The sequence below is a fragment of the Ovis aries genome, chromosome 16, assembly GCF_016772045.2.
Source record: "Ovis aries strain OAR_USU_Benz2616 breed Rambouillet chromosome 16, ARS-UI_Ramb_v3.0, whole genome shotgun sequence".
Lineage (NCBI taxonomy): Eukaryota > Metazoa > Chordata > Mammalia > Artiodactyla > Bovidae > Ovis > Ovis aries.
In genome coordinates, this window is record NC_056069.1 from 56,138,167 (window position 1) to 56,162,373 (window position 24,207).

The 24,207-nt window shown below is 41.4% G+C and overlaps 1 long non-coding RNA gene across 1 annotated transcript; it reads left to right on the plus strand.

Moving 5' to 3' along the window:
* The first annotated feature begins 558 nt into the window (after positions 1-558).
* Positions 559-22,452, plus strand: LOC114118751 (uncharacterized). Its single transcript, XR_009596804.1, has 3 exons — positions 559-719; positions 16,825-16,910; positions 17,037-22,452. It is a non-coding gene; the product is annotated as an uncharacterized LOC114118751 (long non-coding RNA).
* The last annotated feature ends 1,755 nt before the right edge of the window (positions 22,453-24,207 follow it).

Below are 24,207 nucleotides of genomic sequence, written 5' to 3' on the forward strand. Positions count from 1 at the left end.
TGCGGCTTTGGACCAGCGCGGCGCGGAGGTCCAGCTGGCCGGGCGCGCGGCGTCGCCCCTGCGAGGATGCTCTCAGGACTTGGGAGAAGAAGGAGGGAAGACCAGAGCCCTAGGCACGGAGCCGTCGGGTTTTTGTTTGTTTGTTTGTTTGTTTGTTTGATGTCTGTGCTTTAACGGAGGCACCAGTTCTCAGGAAGAGAGAGTTAGCCGAGACAAGCCGCACAGTGCAAGCTCAGAAACGCACAGGTCAAAACCGTGGCCAACTTCGGGGTGTGGGGTGTCCCTGGGGGGTTGCCACTTTATCACAGGAATACAAAATAACCACCAGGGTGGGGATGTATGCTCACCTTGCTTATCTGTTGGCAAGAAGCAAATGCGAAAAATAACGTAACACGACATCGCTTAGAACGGTATAGCTCTTTTCATTAGACAAAAGCCAATTTTACCCTTCCTGCAAAACCCTTCTGAGGCTTTGGAACTTTCATTTGCGGCATTTGGGCGCCCTCTGGCGGTATCTGGATTGCTTTCTGGCTCGCCCACATAGCAGCAAAGAAAACCAAAGTATGCTGCGGCTGCTTCTCCTGGACGGTTCTGCCCTCTTGACCTGGGCGAGGATTCGAGGATAGGAATGTATCCAAAGCCGGAATGATACAGTGTAACCACATGTTACAAGGAGGCAGACGCCAAAGGCAAGTGCATCCGCATTCAAGTGGGAAAAGGTAAGTCCATTTCCGATTAACAAGGAATAAACTTACCAGAATTTAATTGCTATATTTAAATTAAGCTGGGTGACAATATCAACCCCATACAAGCCTCGAAGTTTTGCAGTGGAACAAGGCTCCCCTACTGTACTGATATTTACAGTTTATGTGGGTCACGCCGAATTAGACAAAGGCGTGAAAGCTGGAAATATACACCTATGAAAGCCAAAGGGGCAAGGGAATTCTGCAGTCGTTTTCATTTTTTTCTTTTGTCTGTTTCCTATTTAAATGAAATAACAAAGTGTGTGTGTGTGTGTGTGTGTGTGTGTGTGTGTGTGTGTGTGTGCGCTCAGTCGCTAAGTCCTGTCCAACTCTTTTTGACCCTTGGACTGTAGCCTACCAGGCTCCTCTGCCCACGGAATATTCCAGGCAAGAATAGTGGAGTGGGTTGTCATTTCCTCCTCCTAGGGGATCTTCCTCACCCAGGGATCGAACCCACATCTCCTGCAGCTTCCGAATTCGTAGGAGGATTCTTTATCACTGAGCCAAAGAAGTAAATATGGTACAAAAACAGGGAAGCAAATTACAAATAAAAGCATTTTATTTATTTGAACATAAATGTTCAATAATTTTCTATGTTCAGTATATGTCCCTCATTCCAGCACATTATTTATGAAGTTAGGTGTTGGGTTTCTCAGTCTCCTGTTTTGGACAGATAATTTTCTGATGGGGGTGGGGATTGGGTGTATCTGTCCAGTGTACTGTAGGCTGTTCATCATCGTTATTGACCTCTATCCATCCACCAGTTACCAGTAACATACACAGAAACACACACGTATCACCCCCACCACCACCACTTCTGACAACCAAAATGTCTCCAGACATGGCCAAACATCCCCCGGGAGGCAAACATCCCTCCAGGTTGAAAACTACTGGCCTATCTTTTTTTTTTTTGAACTGTTATGAGCAAGTCTTTAAGTTTTAACCCTATGCAATTAAATGAGCACTTACAATTTTATGCTCATAATATGTATTGAATATATTTGTTAGGGTATCTGCGTAGTTATTTCATTTAGCATTCAGTTTTCATCCCTGTGATCTTCCAGTCATGTAAACTCATCCCCAAATGAGTAAATATGTGTCCCTATTGTGTTTGTGTCGTAAGTCTTTGGATGTTATCTTCTATCTTTTCATTTTTCAATTAAAAAAAAAAAAAACCCTAACAATTAACGTTCCTTTCAAAGGTGTGGTTAGAATATAGATCACAGGTTACCATAGAAACAGGAGGCAAAAGCTTACATCAGTGAGACTTCAGGTCTCCTCAGTTTGGTCTTCCATCAGATTTGTTTATTTAAAAGATTTTTAAAGCAATTCTTCTTTAATGAAATAATGATGTAACTGGCTGATAGTGCTATTAATCTTAAGAATGGAACCTTTTCCAGAATTTATAGATATGCACCAGGTGGTACCCAACACGTTATATCTGTTATATCTCAATACATTATAAAATCCAATTTGTTGATGTTTTTAGACTCATTTTTAGTTGTTCATCTAACATCTTACATTTTTAAGATGCATGCTCTTGAAAGGTTTTGTTTCTTTCTTTTTAAAACCCACACTTAAGGAATTAATGACTAAGCAGTTTAAAGCTCTGGAGTTCAGAAAACTGTTAACATAAACTATTATGGATGCCACTCGATGTTTAGATTATAGACAAATTAACTTGCAAGTAGATGTTAAAGGTGCAGATTGTGACAAATGTAATTAATTTTCAACATTATATACATGAAAATAAAAATTGCTTTACTCTCTAAAAGGAGTGAATAATTTTTCATAAAGCTAGACTTCCTGGGATGTAAAATGAATTTCACTGTCATTTTCAATTGCCTACATATTTTGCTTCAGTGAGGCATAACCTGCATTATGGAAATATTCATCAAAAAGATAAATGATTTGGCGACTACTGATTTTTACTAAAGGATTTGCTGTAGAATTGCTTGCAATGAAATGGACTCTTGTCACCTAAATGAGTAGGCTTACAAAAACCTCAATATGTGTTCAGCTTTTAAAATCATATCTATTGTTATTGAGACATATAGGGTAGATTATTATGCAGACCTCACCTCACATCCAAAGCTCACCCACAACTCCCCTCTCGGTACCTCTCATATCACCCACCGAGGCCAGGCACCTTCCCAGTTCCCCAGTCTTTCCTCCTAAACACTGAAAAGAGAATTACGACCCCAAATAATACCTGTGGACCAACATGAATGAAGCAAAAGCATGGTCACAGTCATGTCAGCCCAGTGTTCCCCTAGCCACCTTTGCCTGACATCTTTTTGAGTAGCTCTTGTTCAGGGCCACTGAATTAATGCAAACCCACAGAGACTTCTATAGAGAATTTGATCAATTCAGCAGGACAGCTAAGTATTGGGCGAAGGATTGAATTGCTGCAGTTTGTTCACAAGGTCTCTTCTATGAATTGCAAGCTAAAGGTTAGACAGGCAGTATTACATATGAAAGTAGATAGCTTTTCTTTCTTAAATACACTCATAATTTTTAATCAAAGGAAAATGTTGACGTGCATATTTACGTCCTCTTTCTCCCTTTCTCCCTCCCCCTGCTGCACCTTCCACCTCCGTTATTACAGTCTCAGCCTTCACATAGCTGAGAAAGGACTTTGTTTCAGTCAATGGTTCTCAAGCAAGGGCTCTTCTGAGTCCCAGAAGACAAGCGGCAATATCTCCAGACTTTGGGGAAAACTCATAAGGGGAGAAGTGGTGCTAATAGATAAAGATCAAGCATCTTTAGATTTAACTAATTTAACTAATAGATAAAGATTAGGGTTACTGCTAAACCTCCTACAATGCACACCAAACAGCCCCCGTAACAGGCAGTTGCTCATCCTAAAATGTCAGTAACAGCGAGTGGAGAAACCTTGGTTTAACGCCTGATTTTTCTGAAGAGCACGTGCTGCCTGAGGAACTGTCTCTTGCTGTGGTTCAAGGTGTCAGTGGAGGCAGCAACTCTGGAGGTGCAAAGAATTAACAGATTTCCTTTGAATAGGGGCTGCATTGCACCCTGAGCCCCTTCATTGCCACCTTTCTTGGATAGATCACAGATCTGGGCAGTGACCTTCAGAGCCACGGCAAGGATTTTTAATTCACTGTATTCCTACGTGCTGAGTAAAAGGAAGAAAACAACTCACCTGGCTCCCTGTTTCACACTCCTCTTTCTGTCCTGTAAGAGGAGAGCTGGAAACCTGAGCCAACGTGTGTTTACCACGAAACAGTGGACCTGAAATGCAAGGAGCAACCTGGCCTTGGCACCACACTGGGAACATTTTTGGCCCAGATAAAAAACGGATAAAAACCAAATCTTATCCTCTACCTGAATAGTTCTCATTCCCAACTCCCTCCTCCCTTTCACAGACAGGAATTTCCCCACCTATCCTGTAAATCCCAAAGCACTTTATCGACTCACTAGCATTTTCTATGAAGCACATACACAAAACTAGACATAGAAAATGTCAACTACAAATTGGCGCTTGCCAAGAGCGCTGACAGTGACTGAACAACAAAGGCATTTGCCATTTGCCTCTGCAGAGATGGACTGCCCTGGTTGCTCAGAGGGCAAAGCGTCTGCCTGCAATGTGGGATACCTGGGTTTGAACCTTGGGTTGGGAAGATGCCCTGGAAAAGGGAATGGGTACCCACTCCAGTATCCCGGCCTAGAGATTATCCCCCCTATGGTTTATGGGGTCGCAAAGAGTTGGATACGACTGAGCGACGTTCACTTTCATGTTATGATCTCAATCCTTGCATCTCCTTTTATCTAGCAAAGCACTAAATCCCTTCATGGTGACATCAGATCCTCACTACTACAGAAAACCTTTTGTAAAATGAGTGCTTAATGGTTCTGAACTTGGCCTTCTCCAAAACCTTATATATTGACCTTTCCCCACTGCCTCTTTGGAGCAGTCTCTCAGAGATATCTGAGGTGCTGCCTCCCAGGCTGCAGTCCTCATTTTGCCCCAGATAAAACTTAACTTGCAACTCCCAAGTTGTGCATCTTTTTTCATTGACAAAAACAAACCTATGGTTACCAAAGGGGAAAGGTGGTGGAGGTTTAGTCACTCAGTCATGTTCGACTCTTTGCAACCCCATAGACTGTGGCCCACCAGGATCCTCTGTCCATTAAAATCTCCAGGCAAGAATATTGGAGTGAGGGAAGATTCCCTTCCCCAGGGGATCTTCCCCACCCAGGGATTGAACCTGAGTCTCCTGCAAATTGCAGGCAGAGTTTTTACCATGGGAAGCCCCAAAGGGAAAAAGGGGGAGGGATAAATTAGGAGGTTAGGATTAACAGATACCTACTACTGTTTATAAATATGATCTATATAAACAAGGACCTACTATATAGCACAGGGAACTATACTCAGTATTTTGTAATAACCTATAAGGGAAAAGACTTTGAAAAAGAATGTGTGTGTGTGTATAACTGAATCTGCATACTTGAAACTAACATGATACTGTAAATTGACTTACTTCAATATAAATAAATAAAAGAAAATACATAAAGCCAGTGATCAAAGGATATTTGCCTCCCTAACCAGGGAGGGCTTTTTTCAAGCACTGCTTACCTGTTTCTACAGACACAGGGCAGAGGATTAGAACAGAGGGACCTTAGTCTTGGGAAAATAGTCCTTAATTCTTCGGCTGCCCTTCCTCCATAATCACCCATTAAGCTCTTCAAATAACAAGTGACTTTACAATGGCATAAAGAAAGAATGTTGTAGAACACTTTTTCATATGGTTTTCCTTTTGAGTAAAAGAGACTATAGAGGTTCCAACATTAAGTATTGTGAAGCTTAAGACCAGCATTTCTTGTTACCACCTGCTTCTCTCTCAGATCAAATACTCTATCGGTATTTTTACTTTTAACTCCAGTGCAAGAAATAGTGCCCCAAATAAATTGGTTTTAAGTGCAAACTAAATTGCCAAGCAGAAGGCAGAGAATGCATTTTTGTTGTTTCGTTTTGTTTTCGCTGTAAGTTAGTAAAGCGATGTTGCTTTGCCTACTCCTCCAAGTGCAAATATTGTCAAATTCCAACATCTCCCCAACTCTGCTCTTTGAATAGACTCCCCAAGACTTCCAAACAGAAACCATAACCCTCTTGCTTCTTAAGCCTAGAAATATCCTACTCAGCAAAGTTCAACGTAATGTCAGAAAGAATGATTCCTCCCAAAACAGAAAAGCAAAATAGTAAGAAATAAGAAAGCCAAATTGCAAATGTATTCAAGAAAGAGCTGGCGAAAACGGTTGAGGATATCTAAAAACCAACCAACTACAAAAACAGCTATTGTATCAGTAGTTTTAATGGGACCCGAAAGTCATCTGTGAAAATGAGTGATAGGCCAGGAAATTGGACACACAAGGAAAGCATGGTCCCTGCCTTAAAGCATCAGTGTTTCTGGAGGACTTAGAACAAAAAAGAAAAGCAATCTCATTGTAGTAATTAAAAGACTCATGTGATCAAAATCAAACACAAGGAAAGATGTCAAAAACAACTTCCTAGATGTCTAAAGTAAGTTCCTGAATGGTATAGAAAGTATTACTGTCCCTATATTATGCTATACATAAATACACAGGGAGGAGCCATAGGATTTCAGCCCAAACTGTTCACTTGTAGCTCTCAGTGGGAGTCAGTGTCATTTCAGAGGTGGGGCAGAAGGTTACTCAGCTTTCTAATATCATGTTCTAAAGTTCTATGTTGAATGACTGGTTTTGCAGTGACCACTCATTACTTTGGGACTCACAATCTATAATTTTGTACACTGCTCGGGAGACCTGGGCTAAGAAATCACTACTTGGAAACTGCCTTCTCATCAGCTTTCCTGGCACTCCGTATTTTAACACCATACCACTGCTTCTTGCATCTCTCTGCTGCTTCACCTTTAAATTAGTGGCTCGGTTTGGATGAACAATGTGGCCGCAGCCTTGGCATTCTCCTTTCGGCAGCTGGCCGAGGTCCCTGGGGTGCCCTAATCCAGTCCACTTCTAATGTAGAGAACTGCCTCCCACTCCCAGATTCTGAGATGGGGATTTCATTAATAGGAGGAACAAGATTTTAGTCTATAGTTAGTTCCTGCCACTCCATCCATGTAGTAACTTAATTTTTGTATTTGCATAATCAAAACAGAGTTCTGTTTTCTTTATGACTTTGTTTGTTATGTCTTCCTCATCAGTGAACTTCTAGTACACAGCATTGCTGTTGAATCAAAATCACCTGAGCATTTTATCTTCTATTGAAGACTAGTTATCTCCTTTCTACTAATAATGCTGCAGTGACAGCTTTGGACACATGGTTCTCATCTTTTAAAGTATTTCCTCAGTTTCTATAAAGAGGACCCATACATTGACACTATGCTGATTTCTATGGTTTTGTCCACCAATAAGATTAAACAAATTTTTTGCAACCAGAAGAACCTAAGAGAACCTACCTCTACAGAGCTCCAATGCCAAAACATTTTATAATGGTTTTAAGTTGCATATTAATTACAGACACGATTAGACTGTTTTCCCAATGTCGATTCATTGCTTGGATTTCATTTGATGTCACAGTCTCAGTCTCTTGTGAAACGGTTAATATCAATTCTATGGATAAAAGTCTTCTATTAGTAATTGCTCATCCTATTAATCTTTTTTTTTTTTTCTAATGGGAAAATTGATTCCATTTTTACAAAGCTGGTCTCTTTGACATCTGTTGAAACCCACCAGAATATGACTGGGAGAGATTGTCCGTCTCAGTGATTGAGTTGACCAGCTTGGCTTTTAGGTGATAAATGGTATCAAATCCTAACTTTGCCTTCACTTTCTAGCCTTACAATCCTTCTTGTCTTTTAGCCTTAGTCTTTTCTTCTGGAAGATGAGAAAATTACCAATTTCACTGGACTGTTCTGAAAATTATACGAGAAAATGAATGTAAAACTCTTAGCCAATTCATAAAACATAACTCAGAAAATGTGTTCTAAGGAAGCTAATTTTGTAGCCCCACCAATATGACCTTTGAGGACGGGATAAAATAACAAAACTTAAGTAATGAATCAGGGAAGACGGGAGGGTTCAGAAAACCATAACGGAAGGCCTGAAGTATGTTGCCATGTTTGCACAAAGAATTTAGCTCTAAGTTTCTTGGAAGCCAAGAGAGAAAAAAATCAAAATATTATGGACTATTAATTTTTCTGATAAGGGAAAACATTTCAAGTGTGTCAGAAGGAACAACTCTTCCTAGCAATCAGCTTTAAGAAGAATGTATCTCTATATCCCTTTCTGTAAAAGATACTAAATTTCTTAAAGAAAAATTTTTCAGTAATGACTTCTACTGGAGATATAGCAGTTTTCTCATGAGGCCATATATTGTATCAACTTGCAAATGCAGAAACCATCTTAGTATAATTTTGCAAAAACGTTTTTATGAAAAAAGGAAAAATAATGAGGTCCAGACCAGCAACTGTGGCTGGAGCACCTAGACAGACTCTCCATGTGGGTGGAGGGCACAGGAAGGGAGCAGGGAGAGTCTCCTTGCTCTGGGCAGTGTCCACTGTGGGAGCAAGGTCAGTTCAAAACACATATCTACTCTCGCCCCCACGCCCTGGCGCTGCCTCTCCTTTCAGTCTTAGGCAGAAGTTTTCAACCTGGGACTCCAGGCTCCTAGGGGACTAAGGGGTGGCCATCCGTGAACTCTTCATCCCTCCCCTTTGGCTCAGTTCAGTTCAGCTCAGTCACTCAGTCATGTCCCACTATGTGACCCCATGGACTGCAGCATGCCAGGCTTCCCTGTCCATTATCAACTCCTGGAGCTCGCTCAAACTCATGTCCATTGAGTCAGTGATGCCATCCAACTATCTCATCCTCTGTCATCTCCTTCTCCTCCTGCCTTCAATCTTTCCCAGCATCATGGTCTTTTCCAGTGAGTCAGTTCTTCGAATCAGGTGGCCAAATTATTGGAGTTTCAGTTTCAGCATCAGTCCTTCCAATGAACACTCAGGACTGATCTCCTTTAGGATGGACTGGTTTGATTTCCTTGCAGTCCAAAGGACTCTCAAGAGTCTTCTCCAACACCACAGTTCAAAAGCATCAATTCTTTGGCACTCAGCTTTCCTTATGGTCCAACTCTCACATCCATATATAACTACTGGAAAAATCATAGCTTTGACTAGACGGACCTTTGTTGGCAAAGTAATGTCTCTGCTTTTTAATATGCTGTCTAGGTTGGTCATAGCTTTTCTTCCAAAGAACACACATCTTTTAATTTCATGGCTGCAATCACCATCTGCAGTGATTTTAGAGCCCAAGAAAATAAAATCTGTCACTGTTTCCACTGTTTCCCCATCTATTTGTATGAAGTGATGGGACCAGATGCCTTGATCTTAGTTTTTTAAATGTTGAGTTTTAAGCCAGCTTTTTCACTCTCTTTCACTTTCATCAAGAGGCTCTTTAGTTCCTCTTTGCTTTCTGCCATAAGTGTGTGTCATCTGCATATCTAAGGTTATTGATATTTCTCCCTGCAGTCTTGATTCCAGCTTGTGCTTCATCCAGCCCAGCGTTTGGCATGATGTACTCTGCATATATGTTAAATAAGCAGGGTATACAGCCTTGAGGTACTCCTCTCCCAATTGTTCCATGTCCAGTTCTAACTGTCGCTTCTTGACCTCCTTTCTCAGAGGCGGGTAGGTGGTCTGCTATTCCCATCTTGAAGAATTTTCCAGTTTGTTGTGATCCACATGGTCAAAGGCTTTGGCATAGTCAAAGAAGTAGATGTTTTTCTGGACTTCTCTTGCTTTGTCTATGATGCAACAGATGTCGGCAATTTGATCTCTGGTTCCTCTGCCTTTTCTAAATCCAGCTTGAACATCAGGAAGTTCTCAGTTCACGTACTGTTGAAGCCTAGCTTGGAGAATTTTGAGCATTGCTTTGCTAGCGTGTAAAATGGGTGCAATTGTGTGGTAGTTTGAACATTCTTTGGCATTGCTTTTCTTTGGGATGGGAATGAAAGCTGACCTTTTCCAGTCCTGTGGCCATTGCTGAGTTTTCCAAATTTGCTGACATAGAGAGTGCAGTGGTTTCACAGCATCATCTTTTAGGGTTTGAAACAGCTCAGCTGGAACTCCGTCTCCTGCACTTTGGCTGCTTCTTACTAAATGCCAGATATTTTGGAGTAAAGGTGGCTCAGATGGTAAAGAGTCCGCCTGCAACACAGGAGACCCAGATTCCATCCCTGGATTGGGAAGATTCCCTGTTGAAGGAAATGGCAACCCACTCTGGTATTCCTGCCTGAGAAATCCCCTGGACAGAGGAGCCTGCCAAGCTATAGCCCAGGGGGTCACAAAGAGCTAGACACAACTGAGCAACTAACACACTTTCACACTTAAGTAAAAGCTGAGGTGCAAAAATCAACTTCTCACGTATTGTATCGACTGAAAAATAATAAGAGAATATTTGTATTTTAAGGTTTTCTTTTTCTTCTTCTAAATTTAAGACCCTGGCTTGTATTTTGGCCAGGGAGGGCTCCCCTAGGTCTGCCTGAAGGGGTGCTGTGGGAGTCTGGTGATGGACACTCTTCCAGTGTGGCTCGCTGCAGACCCTAGCAGAGCGCAGAGATGGAGGTGCGAGGGGCAGAGCCCTGAGGGCTGAGAAAAACAGGATTGGCCTAAAGGACATGTGTAACTACTACTAGAAAATACCACCCACTGCAGAAATGTGTATGCTATATGACATTTCTTAGAGTTATTAACTGATCATCTCAAAGGGATTGATACTTTTTTAAAGGTAAATTAAAAACTGAAGCTAAACCTAGAATTCCTGTCTTCAAAAATATACAATCTAGGGAATTCCCTGGTGGTCCCAGAGGTTAAGACTCCATGCCTCCACTGCAGGGACTCAATCCCTGCTCAGGGATTAAGATCCTGCATGCTACATGGTGTGACCAGAAAAACTAACCAAGTATATTAAAAGGCATATTAAAACTACTTTAAATAGTAAATGAAAACATAATAATAATAATCTAATGGAGAAGCTTATGAGGCCCTCCTAGAAAGGGCCAAAATAGTAAATATTTTAGGTTTTGCAAGCCAGGAGAGTTCTGTCTGCCACAGGGACTCTGCCATATCAAAAGAAATCAGCCACACAGACCATAAAGACAAATGGACATGGCTGTGGCCCAATAAAACTTTATTTACAAAAACACATTGGCAGGTCAGCCTTGACACAAGATCAGCAGTTTGTCCAGCCCTGGTATACATCATTAATAACTTCCTCCCACTAAAATCACCAATCACTATCTTTTCTTTGCACTGAGATAAACTCTACCCATTCTTTTAAGTCTCTATGTCCATTCAGGTGTTTTTTTATCCACTCAAAACGTTTATGAGCGACTGCGTGAACTATGAAGTGATGAAAATTTGCATTTAATCCTGATCTTCATTAAAAGGTGCTTACACTCCCTTCTGGGGTTCATTTTATCTTAATCTCATTAATTTCACATTTATTATTCCCATAATGGAAATAAAGCTTGAAATATTCGTCAGTCTAGCCTGGGATTATCTCCTTGTAAAGAAGCAAAATGGAAGAAAAGAAAGCAAATGAAGCCAGCCAACTAGAAGAAAAGATAACACATCTAGGGAGATAAAATAACAGACATAATAAATACCAGACAGTGCAGGACATTTTTCTGAAAGGAAGATTTTTAAAATACAATAAAATGCTTTTCTTTCAAGATATAGGATATCAGATGAATTCTAGTTAAATAAATGGATGTAGATCCCTTTCAATTCATCTTAGATTTATTCCTAGAGATTGTGGTTTATAATTTTGAATCTGAATTGAAATCTTACTCTATCATTAAATGTTGAGAACTGCTCAAAGGTTTAAATCTAGTTCAAATCTAAAATGCAGTTGAAATGACAATGTTTTGGGAATCTGTCTTTTCAAATCATTTCACAACTAGAGCTGAAGGAAGCCATGTAGCCCAGGAATGCCCAGCCAACACCGTCTTCCACATCCAGTTGGGCACTGCTAATCAGTCAATATCAATCAATCACAATATTCTTTTACTCGGCAAAAAATTCTTTGTTATACTATACCCAAGATGCCACTGTCAATTAGATCTTACCCCAAGGCTGATATGTAATGGTCATCTCCAATGAATTCCAGGGCCTCACTTTACAAATTGGGAAGCCGTAAGATTAAAGCATCTTTCCAAGTGCTAAGCATAATTATCAATTTAGTGCTTTTTCTGGGGCTTCCCTGGTGGCTCAGACAGTAAAGAAAGAATCTGCCTGAAATGCTGGAGATCCAGGCTCAATCCCTGGGTTGGGAAGATCCCCTGGAGAAGGGAATGGCAACCCACTCCAATATTCTTGCCTGAAGAATTCCAAGGACAGAGGATCCTGGTGGGCTACAGTCCATGGGGTCGTACAGAGTTGGACATGACTGAGCGACTAACACTTTCACTTTCTAGTGCCTTTTCTACTTCTGTCTTCCAAACACCAGATTACCCAGAGACCAGGGTTGGGTGGGAGTTGCCATTCTTGCAATATGATTTCATGTGTAAACTAAACATTTACCAAGCACCTACTAAATGCCAGGAACTCTGCCAGAGTGCTGAGAATTTAGTAATAAACAAGGCAGGCGAGGTCCTTGTAGGCACAAAGCATATAAACAAAACCTTGAGAAGTTTTATTGTGATGGGAAGCGGAGAAATGCAGCATTAGCTAGAGAGAGTTTGGAACAAAGGAAACTTTTCTGTTTTTTTTTTTTTTTTTAATGACAGCTATTGGAGCATGTGTATGTGTTGAAGGGAATGTACAAAGACTGAGAACGTAGAGGAATGAGGGGTTAATTATAGTTGCCAAGTCCTTTGGAGGGCAAGAGGTATATGGATTTGGAGAATAAAAAGGGAATGAACTGACATTTATAGGAAGAGGTTATTTTGCTTAAACATAGCAGGAAGAATGGTAAAGAACATGGGGTCATATTTCCAAATTTAAACTTACATACGAAAGTCTTTTCGCTTTCAAACTTAAGTTACAGGAAGGCAGAGATTCTTGTCCATTTCATTCACTGTCATGAGCCTAGTATGTAGGACATTGTTTGGTACACATTATGTGTGTGCTCAGCCACTCGGTCTTGTCCCTGACTCTTTGGACTGTAGCTTGCCAGGTTCTTCTGTCCATGGAAACTTTCCAGGCCAAGAATACTTGAGCAGGTCACCATTTCCTCCTCCAGGGGATCTTCCTGACCCAGGGATCAAACCCGAGTCTCTTGCATCTCCTGCACTGGCAGGCAGATTCTTTACCAGTGCGCCATATGGCGTTGTTGTTGTTGTTCAGTTGCTAAGTCATGTCCAACTCTTTGCAACCCAGTGGGCTGCAATATGCCAAGCTCCTCTGTCCTTCACTATCTCCTGGAGTTTGCTCAAATTCATGTCCATTGACTCGGTGATACTATCTATTTCTTTCTCTAATCCCCTCTTCTCCTTTGGCCTTCAATCCTTCCCAGCATCAGGGTCTTTTCCAGTGAGTCAGCTCTGCGCATCAGGTGGCCAAAGTATTGGAGCTTCAGCTTCAGCATCAGCCCTTCTAATGAAAATTTAGGACTGACTTCCTTTAAGATTGACCGGTTTGATCTCCTTGCTGTCCAAGAGTCTTCTCCAGCGCCACAGTTTAAATGCATCAATTCTTCGGCTCTCAGCCTTCTTTACGGTCCAACTTCCACATCCATACGTAACTGCTAGAAAAACCACGGCTTTGACTAGGCGGATATTTGTCAGCAAAGTAATGTCTCTGCTTTTTTAATATGCTGTCTAGATTTGTCATAGCCTCCCTTTCAAGGAGCAAGTGTCTTTTTTAATATCATGGCTTCAGTCACTGTCCACGGTGATTTTGGAGACCAAGGAAATAAAATTTGTCACTGCTTCTACTTTTTCCTCTTCTACTTGCCGTGAAGCCACCTGGCGTTAGGAGGTCAAAAAATACTAATTCAAGGAAAAGTACTGCAGAACACTTGTTTTACCAAATCTGATTTTCCAAATGACCACAAGATGGCAGGCTTATACCAAGAAAACACTGTCAACTTGTTGGCTGATTTCCATAATGTGATAAACGCTAAACCCAGGAAAGTGGTGGCTTTTCAATGAATATTTGAATAAACTGGAAAACAGTTTCCAGTAGTGAGATGTGTATGAACTTGTCTTCACAAGTACTTACTTGACAGACAAGACTTTATGTAACCATTAGAAAGGAAATAAAATGCAAAGATTGACTAGGTACCCAGGAGTTTAAGATACACTTCTCATGATGGGAAACTATTTCCTCTTAAGATTATATCCCCTTAAAACAATAACGCTTAAGAGCTCCAGCTATTCCTCACATTTGGCAAATTTAGAGTCACGTGGTAAATGTAAAACACTGCAGAATCCCCAAAGGGAAACAGGATCCTCTTTGAGACCACCTAAGCTGTCTGAAATCTAGATTTTAGAATCTGAGTTTAATTTGTAGAAATAACATTAGATTGGTCCTTTTGTAAAGAAATCTCTTGGTGTTATTCCTCTTAGATAATGCCTTAACATTTTCTTTTTCTTTCCCAACTACCTCCTAGAATAATAACCTACAAAGGAAAATTATTTCTCTTTTTGAAAAAGTTGCAAACAGGATTTGATTCTCACATTTCTGCATTATGAAGTCCTCCACGTTGTGTTTTTGTCTTGTTTTGCTGATTTTGTTTTGTTGATGGTGGGTTGCATTCCTCAAAATATTTGCTGCTTTCCCTGAAGAATGACTGGACTTCTCCACCCATAGGGAGCAGGCATGAACATGTGATTTGAGATGTGTTTCCATGAAATAGGACTTCTCAGGTGGCACAGGCATAAAGAATTCACCTGCCAGTGTAGGAAATGCAAGAGATGCAGGTTCAATCCCTGGGTTGGGAAGAGCCCCTGAAGCAGGAAATGGCCACCCATTCCAGTATTCTTGCCTGGAAATCCCAGGGACAGAGGAGCCGGGAGGGCTACAGTCCATGGGGTTGCAAAGAGTCTGACATGACTGACTGAGCAACTAAGTGAGCACACACACACACACACACACACACACACACACACACACACATTCCATGAAGTAGAATAAAACCTCCCTGACACGTGCAGGTCAGGAGTGACTATGTGACTAGCTTCAGCCATTCAGTGGAGGGGAGAAATGACATGTCATTGAATAGAAATTTTGAGAACTAGCTCCTAGTTTACCAGCTCTCCTCTCTCATTACCTGAAACTACCAGTATCCACCACCCAGGAGCTGCCCTACCTTGGGTCCCTAGTGACACAGTTCCACGATGGACATGTCATGTGAATAAAAAATAAATGTGTGTTGTCATAATCCTTTGAGATCTATTTTTATCTGGGATCTATTTTTTTTTAACTGCAGTGTAACTTAATCTAAATTAACTGATACAATATCTTATATAGTAGTTCTAAAAATAAGTGAACAAATACATAAAAAATGCTTAGCCTTATGTGTGGTGGATGTTAAGCAATGAATAAATGTTAAGTTATTCATTAGTATCATTGATCATTTCCATTCATCCACTTTACCTACCACATTCATGATAAAAAGCACCCTTAGGTCTTATTTAAGTTGTGTTAGAAGGTATTGGCATCGTTGTGAGATTTAAAATGAGATTTAGAGTCCAATAAAATGGCAGAAAGTGAAGAGGAACTAAAAAGCCTCTTGGTGAAAGTGAAAGAGGAGAGTGAAAGAGTTGGCTTAAAGCTCAACATTCAGAAAACGAAGATCATGGCATCTGGTCCCATCACTTCATGGCAAATAGATGGGGAAACAGTGGCAGACTTTATTTTTGGGCTCCAAAATCACTGCAGATGGTGATTCCAGCCATGAAATTAAAAAACGCTTACTCCTTGGAAGGAAATTTATGACCAACCTAAATAGCATACTCAAAAGCAGAGACATTACTTTGCCAACAAAGGTCCGTCTAGTCAAGGCTATGGTTTTTCCAGTGGTCATGTATGGATGTGAGAGTTGGACTGTGAAGAAAGCTGAGCGCCGAAGAATTGATGCTTTTGAACTGTGGTGTTGGAGAAGACTCTTGAGAGTCCCTTGGACTGCAAGGAGATCCAACCAGTCCATTCTAAAGGAGATCATTCCTGGGTATTCTTTGGAAGAACTGAGGCTAAGGCTGAAGCTCCAGTACTTTGGCCACCTCATACGAAGAGGTGGAAAAGACTCATTGGAAAAGACTCTGATGCTGGGAGGGATTCGGGGCAGGAGGAGAAGGGGATGACAGAGGATGAGATGGCTGGATGGCATCACTGACTCAATGGATGCGAATTTGGGTGAACTCCTGGAATTAGTAATGGACAGGGAGGCCTGGCATGCTGCAATTCATGGGGTCACAGAGAATCGAACATGACTGAGCAACTGAACTGAACTGAAAAAGACTTGGGCTTCCCTAGTGGCTCAGATGGTAAAGAAGCTGCCTGCAATTCAGGAGACCCAGGTTCTATCCCTGGGTCAGGAAGACCCCCTGGAGAAGGGAATGGCTAACCCACTTCAGTATTCTTGCCTGGGAGATCCCATGGACAGAGAAGCCTGGCATGCTACAGTCCATGGGGTCACAAAGAGTCGGATATGACTGAAACATTTTTTACATAGAGTCATGGAAAGTATGAGCGATTGAGTGCAATCCATGGCTCCATGGAATGCACATACTCAAGAATATTTATTAAACAACTAGTGTTAATTTCCCTGGTGTTGCTACTCTGCATTTACAGCCTGTTAATCAGAAGGTACTAATTTCTTTTTTTTTTAATTAAAATATATTTTATTTGTTACCATTCATTCAACATTTTTTATCATTGTTGAGAATCTACTGCTATACTAGATAAATTCTGTGGGTACAGAAATAATTTAAAAAAAAACATGTGGTTTCTACCCTCATGGCCTCTTAGAGTTCACAGTCTGGTGAAGGGGAAGAACAGTAACTGAATATCTCAGTCAGCTCAAGCTGACTATAGACCAAATGGTAAAATAACAGACATTTATTTTCTTACAGGTCCAGAGGCTGGAAAGTCCAATATCAAGCCAGCAAATTCAGTATCTGGTGAGGACCGTCTTCCTGGCTTGCAAATGGCTAATAAGGTACACATTTCTTTGACTGCTAGGTACATTCAATGAAAACAAATTATTCAACCTAAGATATTCTGATTTTAAAATTCCATTTCATTAAATAATTTTGTTCTCTTCCCTTCTGTTTTTGGCATCAAGGAAAGGAAGGGACATCTCGCCTACGGGCCCCAGGGCACGGTAACAAAGCAACATCTATTTGGTGCCAAATTAAAATTATTTTTACATCCCCTTGATGTTTCTGCGAGAATGCATTCTAATGTCCCAAAGAATACAAATTTACTTTCCCGTTGGTGACAACTTAGTGTTCTTAATACAGCTTTCAGTGTGTGCCTCTTAACAGCCAACTTGCTGAGTCATGTAGATTCTAACCTGCAGTTTCTGCTGATTCTTTCAACCCAGATCGAGCATCACAAATTCTACCCCATCACACAATTCACAACAATACTTTTTCAACTAGTCTTTTTAATGAAAAACAAAATGGTTTAAACTGTAATTCTTTCCCAGAAGGATTGAAAAGTCAGCTTACCCTATAGAGCCTTCAAAGATCTAGGACTTCAAGTTGGAAGATACTCAAAGGCAGGGGACACTGCAGGGGTTTGGTTGACAATAGAACCAATAGAACAAATGTACCCCTAACTTCCCTCCCAAGTATTCAACAGAGGCAACCACCTCCAAGCTCCCTGCCCCCAGCCTTAACTGGACACTTGCTCTAGAGAAACTGAGTCCAACGTGGACAGACTTAAGACTGTGTCATACAGAGTGAAGTGAGTCAGAAAGAGAAGAATAAATATTGTATATTAACACATGTACACATGTATGTAAAATTTAGAAAAATGGTACAGATGAACCTATTTCCAAAGCAAGGAATAGAAAGGCAGACAGTGAGAATGGATGGGTGAACCCAGAGTAAAAGAAGGAGAATGAGATGAGTTGGGAGATTTTGACTAACATACACACTACCATATATAAAACAGATAGCTATCAGGAAGCTGTTATATAACACAGGGAGCTCAGCTTGATGCTCTGTGATGATCTACATGGGTGGGAATGGGGGTGTGGGGGTGGAGAGGTCCAAGAGGGAGGGAATAATTGTACACATATAACTGATTTACTTATTATACAGCAAAAACCAACACAACATTGTAAGTCGAAATGAAACAATCATATCCAACTCTTTGCAGCCCACCAGGCTCCTCTATAGCCCACCAGGCTCCTGTGTCCATTAAATTCTCCAGGCAAAAATACTGGAGTGGGTAGCCATTCCCTTCTCCAAGGGTTCTTCCTGACCCAGGGACTGAACCCAGGTGTCCTGCACTGCAGGCAGATTCTTTACTGTTTGAGCCATCAGGAAAACCTCACTATACCCCAATTTAAAAAGAAAAGAAGCACCAGTCTAATGGTTAATGATGAGCACCAGAAAGAGGTTGAGGCAGGCCTGAAAGTAGGGGAATTAACTAAGGGTCAGCCTAATCATGGTAGAATACCCAGTCCACTTCCTCACAACTTGATGCCAGAAACATTTCTCAGAACGTGGTTCCTGCTGTATTTTCCTGTAAGCAGAAAAGAATATCCCCACCCACCCACCCAGTAGAAGACTGGAGGCTTCTCTGGAGAAATGGCTCGCTAATGAAAAGACCAGTTGGCCCTCTAGCCAAAATTTTAGTTAGACGTAATTGTGAAGCCTGCAGCTCTAACCACACAGAGAGCTTGCAAATTGTTTTCAAGTCTCTTAGTCTTAACTACAAAAGGACAGCCAAAGATTGCCAGGTATTTAAGAAAATTTGTACATGAGTTAGAGGAGATGGCAGAATTGACTCCAAGGAATATAGAGATGATGCAGGAAACAGATGTGTGTGTGTGTGTGTGTGTGTGTACTATCAGAGCTATTAGAGAAGAGAGTTTGTTCATAAAATAACAAGTATCAAAGAGTAGGAGAGATTTCTTGAGAAATAAAAAAAAATAAACTAAGATAAATTTCAATAAGAAGGTTACAATATAATATGGAGCAAATTCTAGAAAGTAAAGTAAAAATATTAAGAAATAGAAAGACAAGTCTGGAACAAGACGCCCAACATTTCTGAAATTTGAGAAAGAAAACTAAAAGGAAGAAATTGTCAGAGTGTCTATAGAAAGTGTTCCCCAGGCCTGAGGATCACAAGTCTTCAAATGAAAAAGGCACACTGAATGCCAAGTACAGTGAACGAAGAGATCACAACGAAGCAGACTCTTGAAATTCTCCAAGGATAAAGGAAAGATGCTAAAGCCATCCAGAGAGGAAAGACACCAACGAAGTCAGGAATAAGAATGAAAACACCAGAGGGAAAAGCTAAAACATTTTAAATTCTAAAGGAAGATTGTTCTCAATCTAGGATTTTATATCCAGCCAATCTATCCACCAAAAGTAAGAGTAGAATAGACGTTTTCAAACTTTAAGGATCCCAGTAGAATGAGGGCCGATACCAAAGAGAAGTGGGCATGGAACCAAAAAAAGAAGATGTTCAACATAGGAAAGAAAGGGAAGTCCCAGTAGAACAACGGTGCTGCCAGTTCAGTCAACAACTGGCCCAGACTAGATCAGGTGAACAGAATCTGTGGGAGGAAGATTTCCTAGCAAACCTGAACTGAAAGATTATATGTTGCATTTGAGAATTTGGAAAATAATACTGACAAGCACGTTAGTTTTATGAGAGCATTTGGAAACAAAATGAATGATAGTTTCAGAGACAACAAAATGAAAGTTTAGGGAAAAAATAAGCTCGTATACTCCATTTGGCTCAGTGATAAACCATATTATATAGTCGTGATTATGTAAATACTGACTAATAATTTAACTGCAAAAGTTGTGATTTTATTAGGAAAATGTAAGCTGAAAGGGTGGGTGGGAATGATGGGAGGAAGAACACCCTATGTTTATATTCCTTAGCAGAAATTCAATAGATAATCTATAAATGACAATTCAGGAACTAGAGAAAGAAAAATAATACATGGAGGAATTTGCCAGGAGAACCAACTAAGAATTGAAAAGGAATTCCTGTAAGGAATGTGAAAAGAAAGATGGGAAGGAAAGGGAAGTGGTATTTTTCACTGTAAGTCTTTTCTGATATACTGATGACATTTTAAATTATGTACATATATTATCTTGATTTTTTTAATTAAAATTAAAACTTGTCATCAAAGAGTTACAAGTTAGTTGGGAAGATAAGCACAAGATATTAATAATAGAAGTTTCAAGAACAATTAAAGACAGTAATAAGAAAATAACTCAGCAAGTAGTTTGACTAATTTCCAAAAGACTATTTTCAGAGTCAGAGAGAGGAACACTCATTGAAGACTTAAGGTTGTAAGGAAAGACTTTGTGAAGAGATGAGATTGGGCCTGAGTTTTCTTGGAAAGGTAGAATTGTCTACTTGATCATGGGGAGGGTAGTTCAAGGACTTTAGAGGCAAAAATGAGGACTACTTGGAGAGGATAGTGAGCAATCCACTTGTACTGAAGTCTAACTCTGTACCTCCAGTTTGGTCCCAGGTATATGACCATCTGAGCAAGAAAAGCCAGCAGAGACCAGGTTCTGGAGGGTCTAGGAAGTAGGGCTAAACAGTTGAGACTTTATCTGAAAAAAAAAAAAATGGTCCCCAAAGAGATGATTCAGTTACATATAACTGAACCACTTTGCTGGACCACAGAAATTAACACAACATTGTAAATCAACTTTTATATTTATATTTAGCTCAGCTGGTAAAGAATCTTCCTGCAATGCAGGAGACACCAGTTCGATTCCTGGATCAGGAAGATTCCCCTGGAGAAGGGATAGGCTACCATTCCAGTATTCTTGGGCTTCCCTGGTAGCTCAGCTGGTAGAGAATCTGCCTGCAATGCTGGAGACCCAGGTTCAGTCCTTGAATTGGGAAGATCCCCTGGAGGAAGACATAGCAACCCACTCCAGTATTCTTGCCCAGAGAATTCCCATGGACAGAGGAGCCTGGCAGGCTGCAGTCCATGCGGTCACAAAGAGTCAAATATGACTGAGTGACTAAGCACAGAGTATATATATTCTTTTTCATATTCTTTTCCATTACCGTTTATGACAGGATACTGAGTATAGTTCCCTGTACGGCAGGACCCTGTTATTTATCCATTCTATATATAATATAATCCTGCTAATCCCAAACTCCCAGTCCATCTGTCTCCCACTCCTCTACTTCTCTTGGCCACTGCAAGTTTGTTCTCTATGTCTGTAGGAGCACTTTCTTGATGCTTTTAGCCTAAAGGAATAATTTAAGTTCATGAACACTCAGTCCTTCCCCATTTTTAAGGTACTTTCACACTAATTGTATATTTGGGGTGTAAATGCATTAGTAATAGTTATGATTTCTATGGTACTCAGCTTTCCCCAGGTGGTGTTCTAGGAACTTTACACATATTAACTCATTTAATCGTTAACTCACTTAATCCTCACCGAAAGCCCTACGAGTCGGTATCCATTCAGTACTTATTATCATACCCACTTCCCAGATGAGGAAATTGAGACCAAGGGAAGATGAATAAGTTTCTCACCATCAATTGGTAAAGCTGAATTCCAACCCAACAAGTCTAGTTCCAAACTACACACTGCTGCTGCTTTTAAGTCGATTCAGTCGTGTCCAACTCTGTGCGACCCCATAGATGGCAGCCCACCAGGCTCCCCCGTCCCTGGGATTCTCCAGGCAAGAACACTGGAGTGGGTTGCCATTTCCTTCTCCAGTGCATGAAAGTGGAAAGTGAAAGTGAAGTCGCTCAGTCGTGTCCAACTCTTTGCAACCCTATGGACTGCAGCCTACCAGGCTCCTCTGTCCCTGGGATTTTCCAGGCGAGAGTACTGGAGTGGGTTGCCATTGCCTTCTCCGAACTACACACTAAACTGCTACAAAGTGTAATCAGTGAAATTGTTCATAAATACCTCCATGTGATGCATATTTCCTTTTGAGTTGCCAAACCACCCAATTCTATAGGTTTCTCAGACTTCTGCTCCAAAATTTGTCAATTAGAAAATAAGCCAATTTATTTTTGTTGACTGCTAAAGAGTAACTGAAGCCTCCACCAATTCTATGCATTGCACAGCTCATAAATTGACACATAAAAAGTAATGATGAGAATACACAAAGGACTGAGATCAGCATCCTAAAAGGGGCAGTAAGATGTTGACAGTTGGAAAATAGCATTAAATATGAGAATAATGGATGACTAGAACTGCATGGCATATGTGTTGAATGTAGCCTTAGAATATTGGAGACTATATCAGTTTCCTGTGGCTAACTTAACAAGTGACAGCAAACCTGGTAGATCAAAACAACAGAAAGAGGAATTTCTGGCAGTCCAGTGGTTAGGACTCCATGTTTCCACTGCAGGAGGCATGGGTTCATTCCCTGGTTGGGGAACAAGATCCTACCAGCTATGTGGTATGGCCAAAATATATATATTTTTTAAAGCTCATAAAAATAAATAAAACATGCTGCTACTGCTGCTAAGTCGCTTCAGTCATGTCCAACTCTGTGCAACCCCATAGATAGCAGCCCACCAGGCTGCCCTGTCCCTGGGATTCTCCAGGCAAGAACACTGGAGTGGGTTGCCATTTCCTTCTCCAATGCATGAAAGTGAAAAGTGAAAGTGAAGTTGCTCAGTTGTGTCTGACTCTTTGCTACCCCTTGGACTGCAGCCTACCAGGCTCCTCCATCCCTGGGATTTTCCAGGCAAGAGTACTGGCGTGGGGTGCCATTGCCTTCTCCAAAATAAAGCATAGGTAAATAAAATAGAAATGTATTCTCCTCCAGTTCTGTAGGCCAGAAATCCATAATCAAGGTGTTGGCCGGGCCACATGCCCTCTGCAGACTCTAGGAAAGAATCCTTTCCTCGCTTGTTCCAGTCTCTGAGAGATGCCAGCACTCCCCAGCCTATGGCCACATCCCTCCAGTCACTGCTCTCATCTTCACATCACCTTCTCTGTATGCCTTTCCCATGTGTGTCTTCCATAATGACACTTGCCACTGGATTTAGAACCCACAGAGATAATCCAAGATGATCTTCCTATTCGAAGATCCTAGACTTAATTAGATCTGCAAAGTTACTTATTTCAAATAAAGTAACAACATTCATAGGTTCCAGGGATTAGAATGTGAACTAGAGGATGGGATGTGATTCAGCTCATGACAGAGACACCATCAAAACCAAAACACTGAGTTAACTGGGTGAAATATACAACTGATTCAAAGCTTGGCAACATAAGACAAGGCAAATGGAAAGATACACAGTCAAGAAAACATATGAGGGGAAGAAACAAGATGGTGGGTGAGTGGGTGGATATAGAGTGTATCTCTCTGCATGGATGCCTCAGGAATACATCAGGTGTAGAAGACCTCCCAGAGAACCAGCTGAGAACTGGCAGGAGTCCCTGACCACCAGAAAGGAGTCTGTAGATTCACACAAAACTTGGTAGGAAGAAGAAAGGAAGGGGAAAAGGGGAGAAGAGTGAGCAGACTGGACCTGCACCCAGGAGGTGGGAGAGCTGAAGTGGGATTGAGATCTCCACATTGGGCCAATCAGTTGGGATGAAAGGGCAGTGTCTGAGGCTGTTGCAGAGTGAAGCAGTTGATCTGTGACAATCTGCATGGAGAGAGGACCGCACAATCTGTGCCACAGCCCTGTGTATCCCAGACAAGGGATGCAAGACCACTGGAATGTACAGCAGCTGGGAGCTAGAGTGTAGGGGCTGGAGAGCAATCCCAGGGCAAGGACTACTGTCGACCGTGGAAGACGGTCTGAGGGAACAGGAGAGAGCAGATTGCATCAGAAAACGTGTTCAGAGGAAAGACAGGCAGCTATGGAGGCAGGGTGCTGCTGCTGAGTCATGTGCAGGGGGCGGAGCCATCAATGTAGCTTCTCTCTCCCCATCTTAGTCAGCGCTGGCAGCTAACCAATAGAAAGACCTCAGAGAGGGTGGCACTTTAAATGCCTGCTTCACCAAACAATAGAGAAGGACCAGCTAGGGAGGCCCTTTGAACACCAGCTGCCAGAGGCTATACAAAGATTCTAATAGCACCATATCTTCTGTGCCCTAGGCCACTGGTTTTCCCATGTACCTGGCACTGCCAGGGTCCCTGCAATCTAAGCAGCTATGCCACCTCCTCACCTGTCCTCACTGGGGCAGACCCACGTCCTCCAGGGAAGTCTCAAGAGCAAACTCATATGGATGACCCACAAGTAGAGGTAGGGATAAAACCACAGTTGAGCTCCAAGAATGGAGTGGCTAAGGAAGAGGATCAAAAAGCTCTCTACT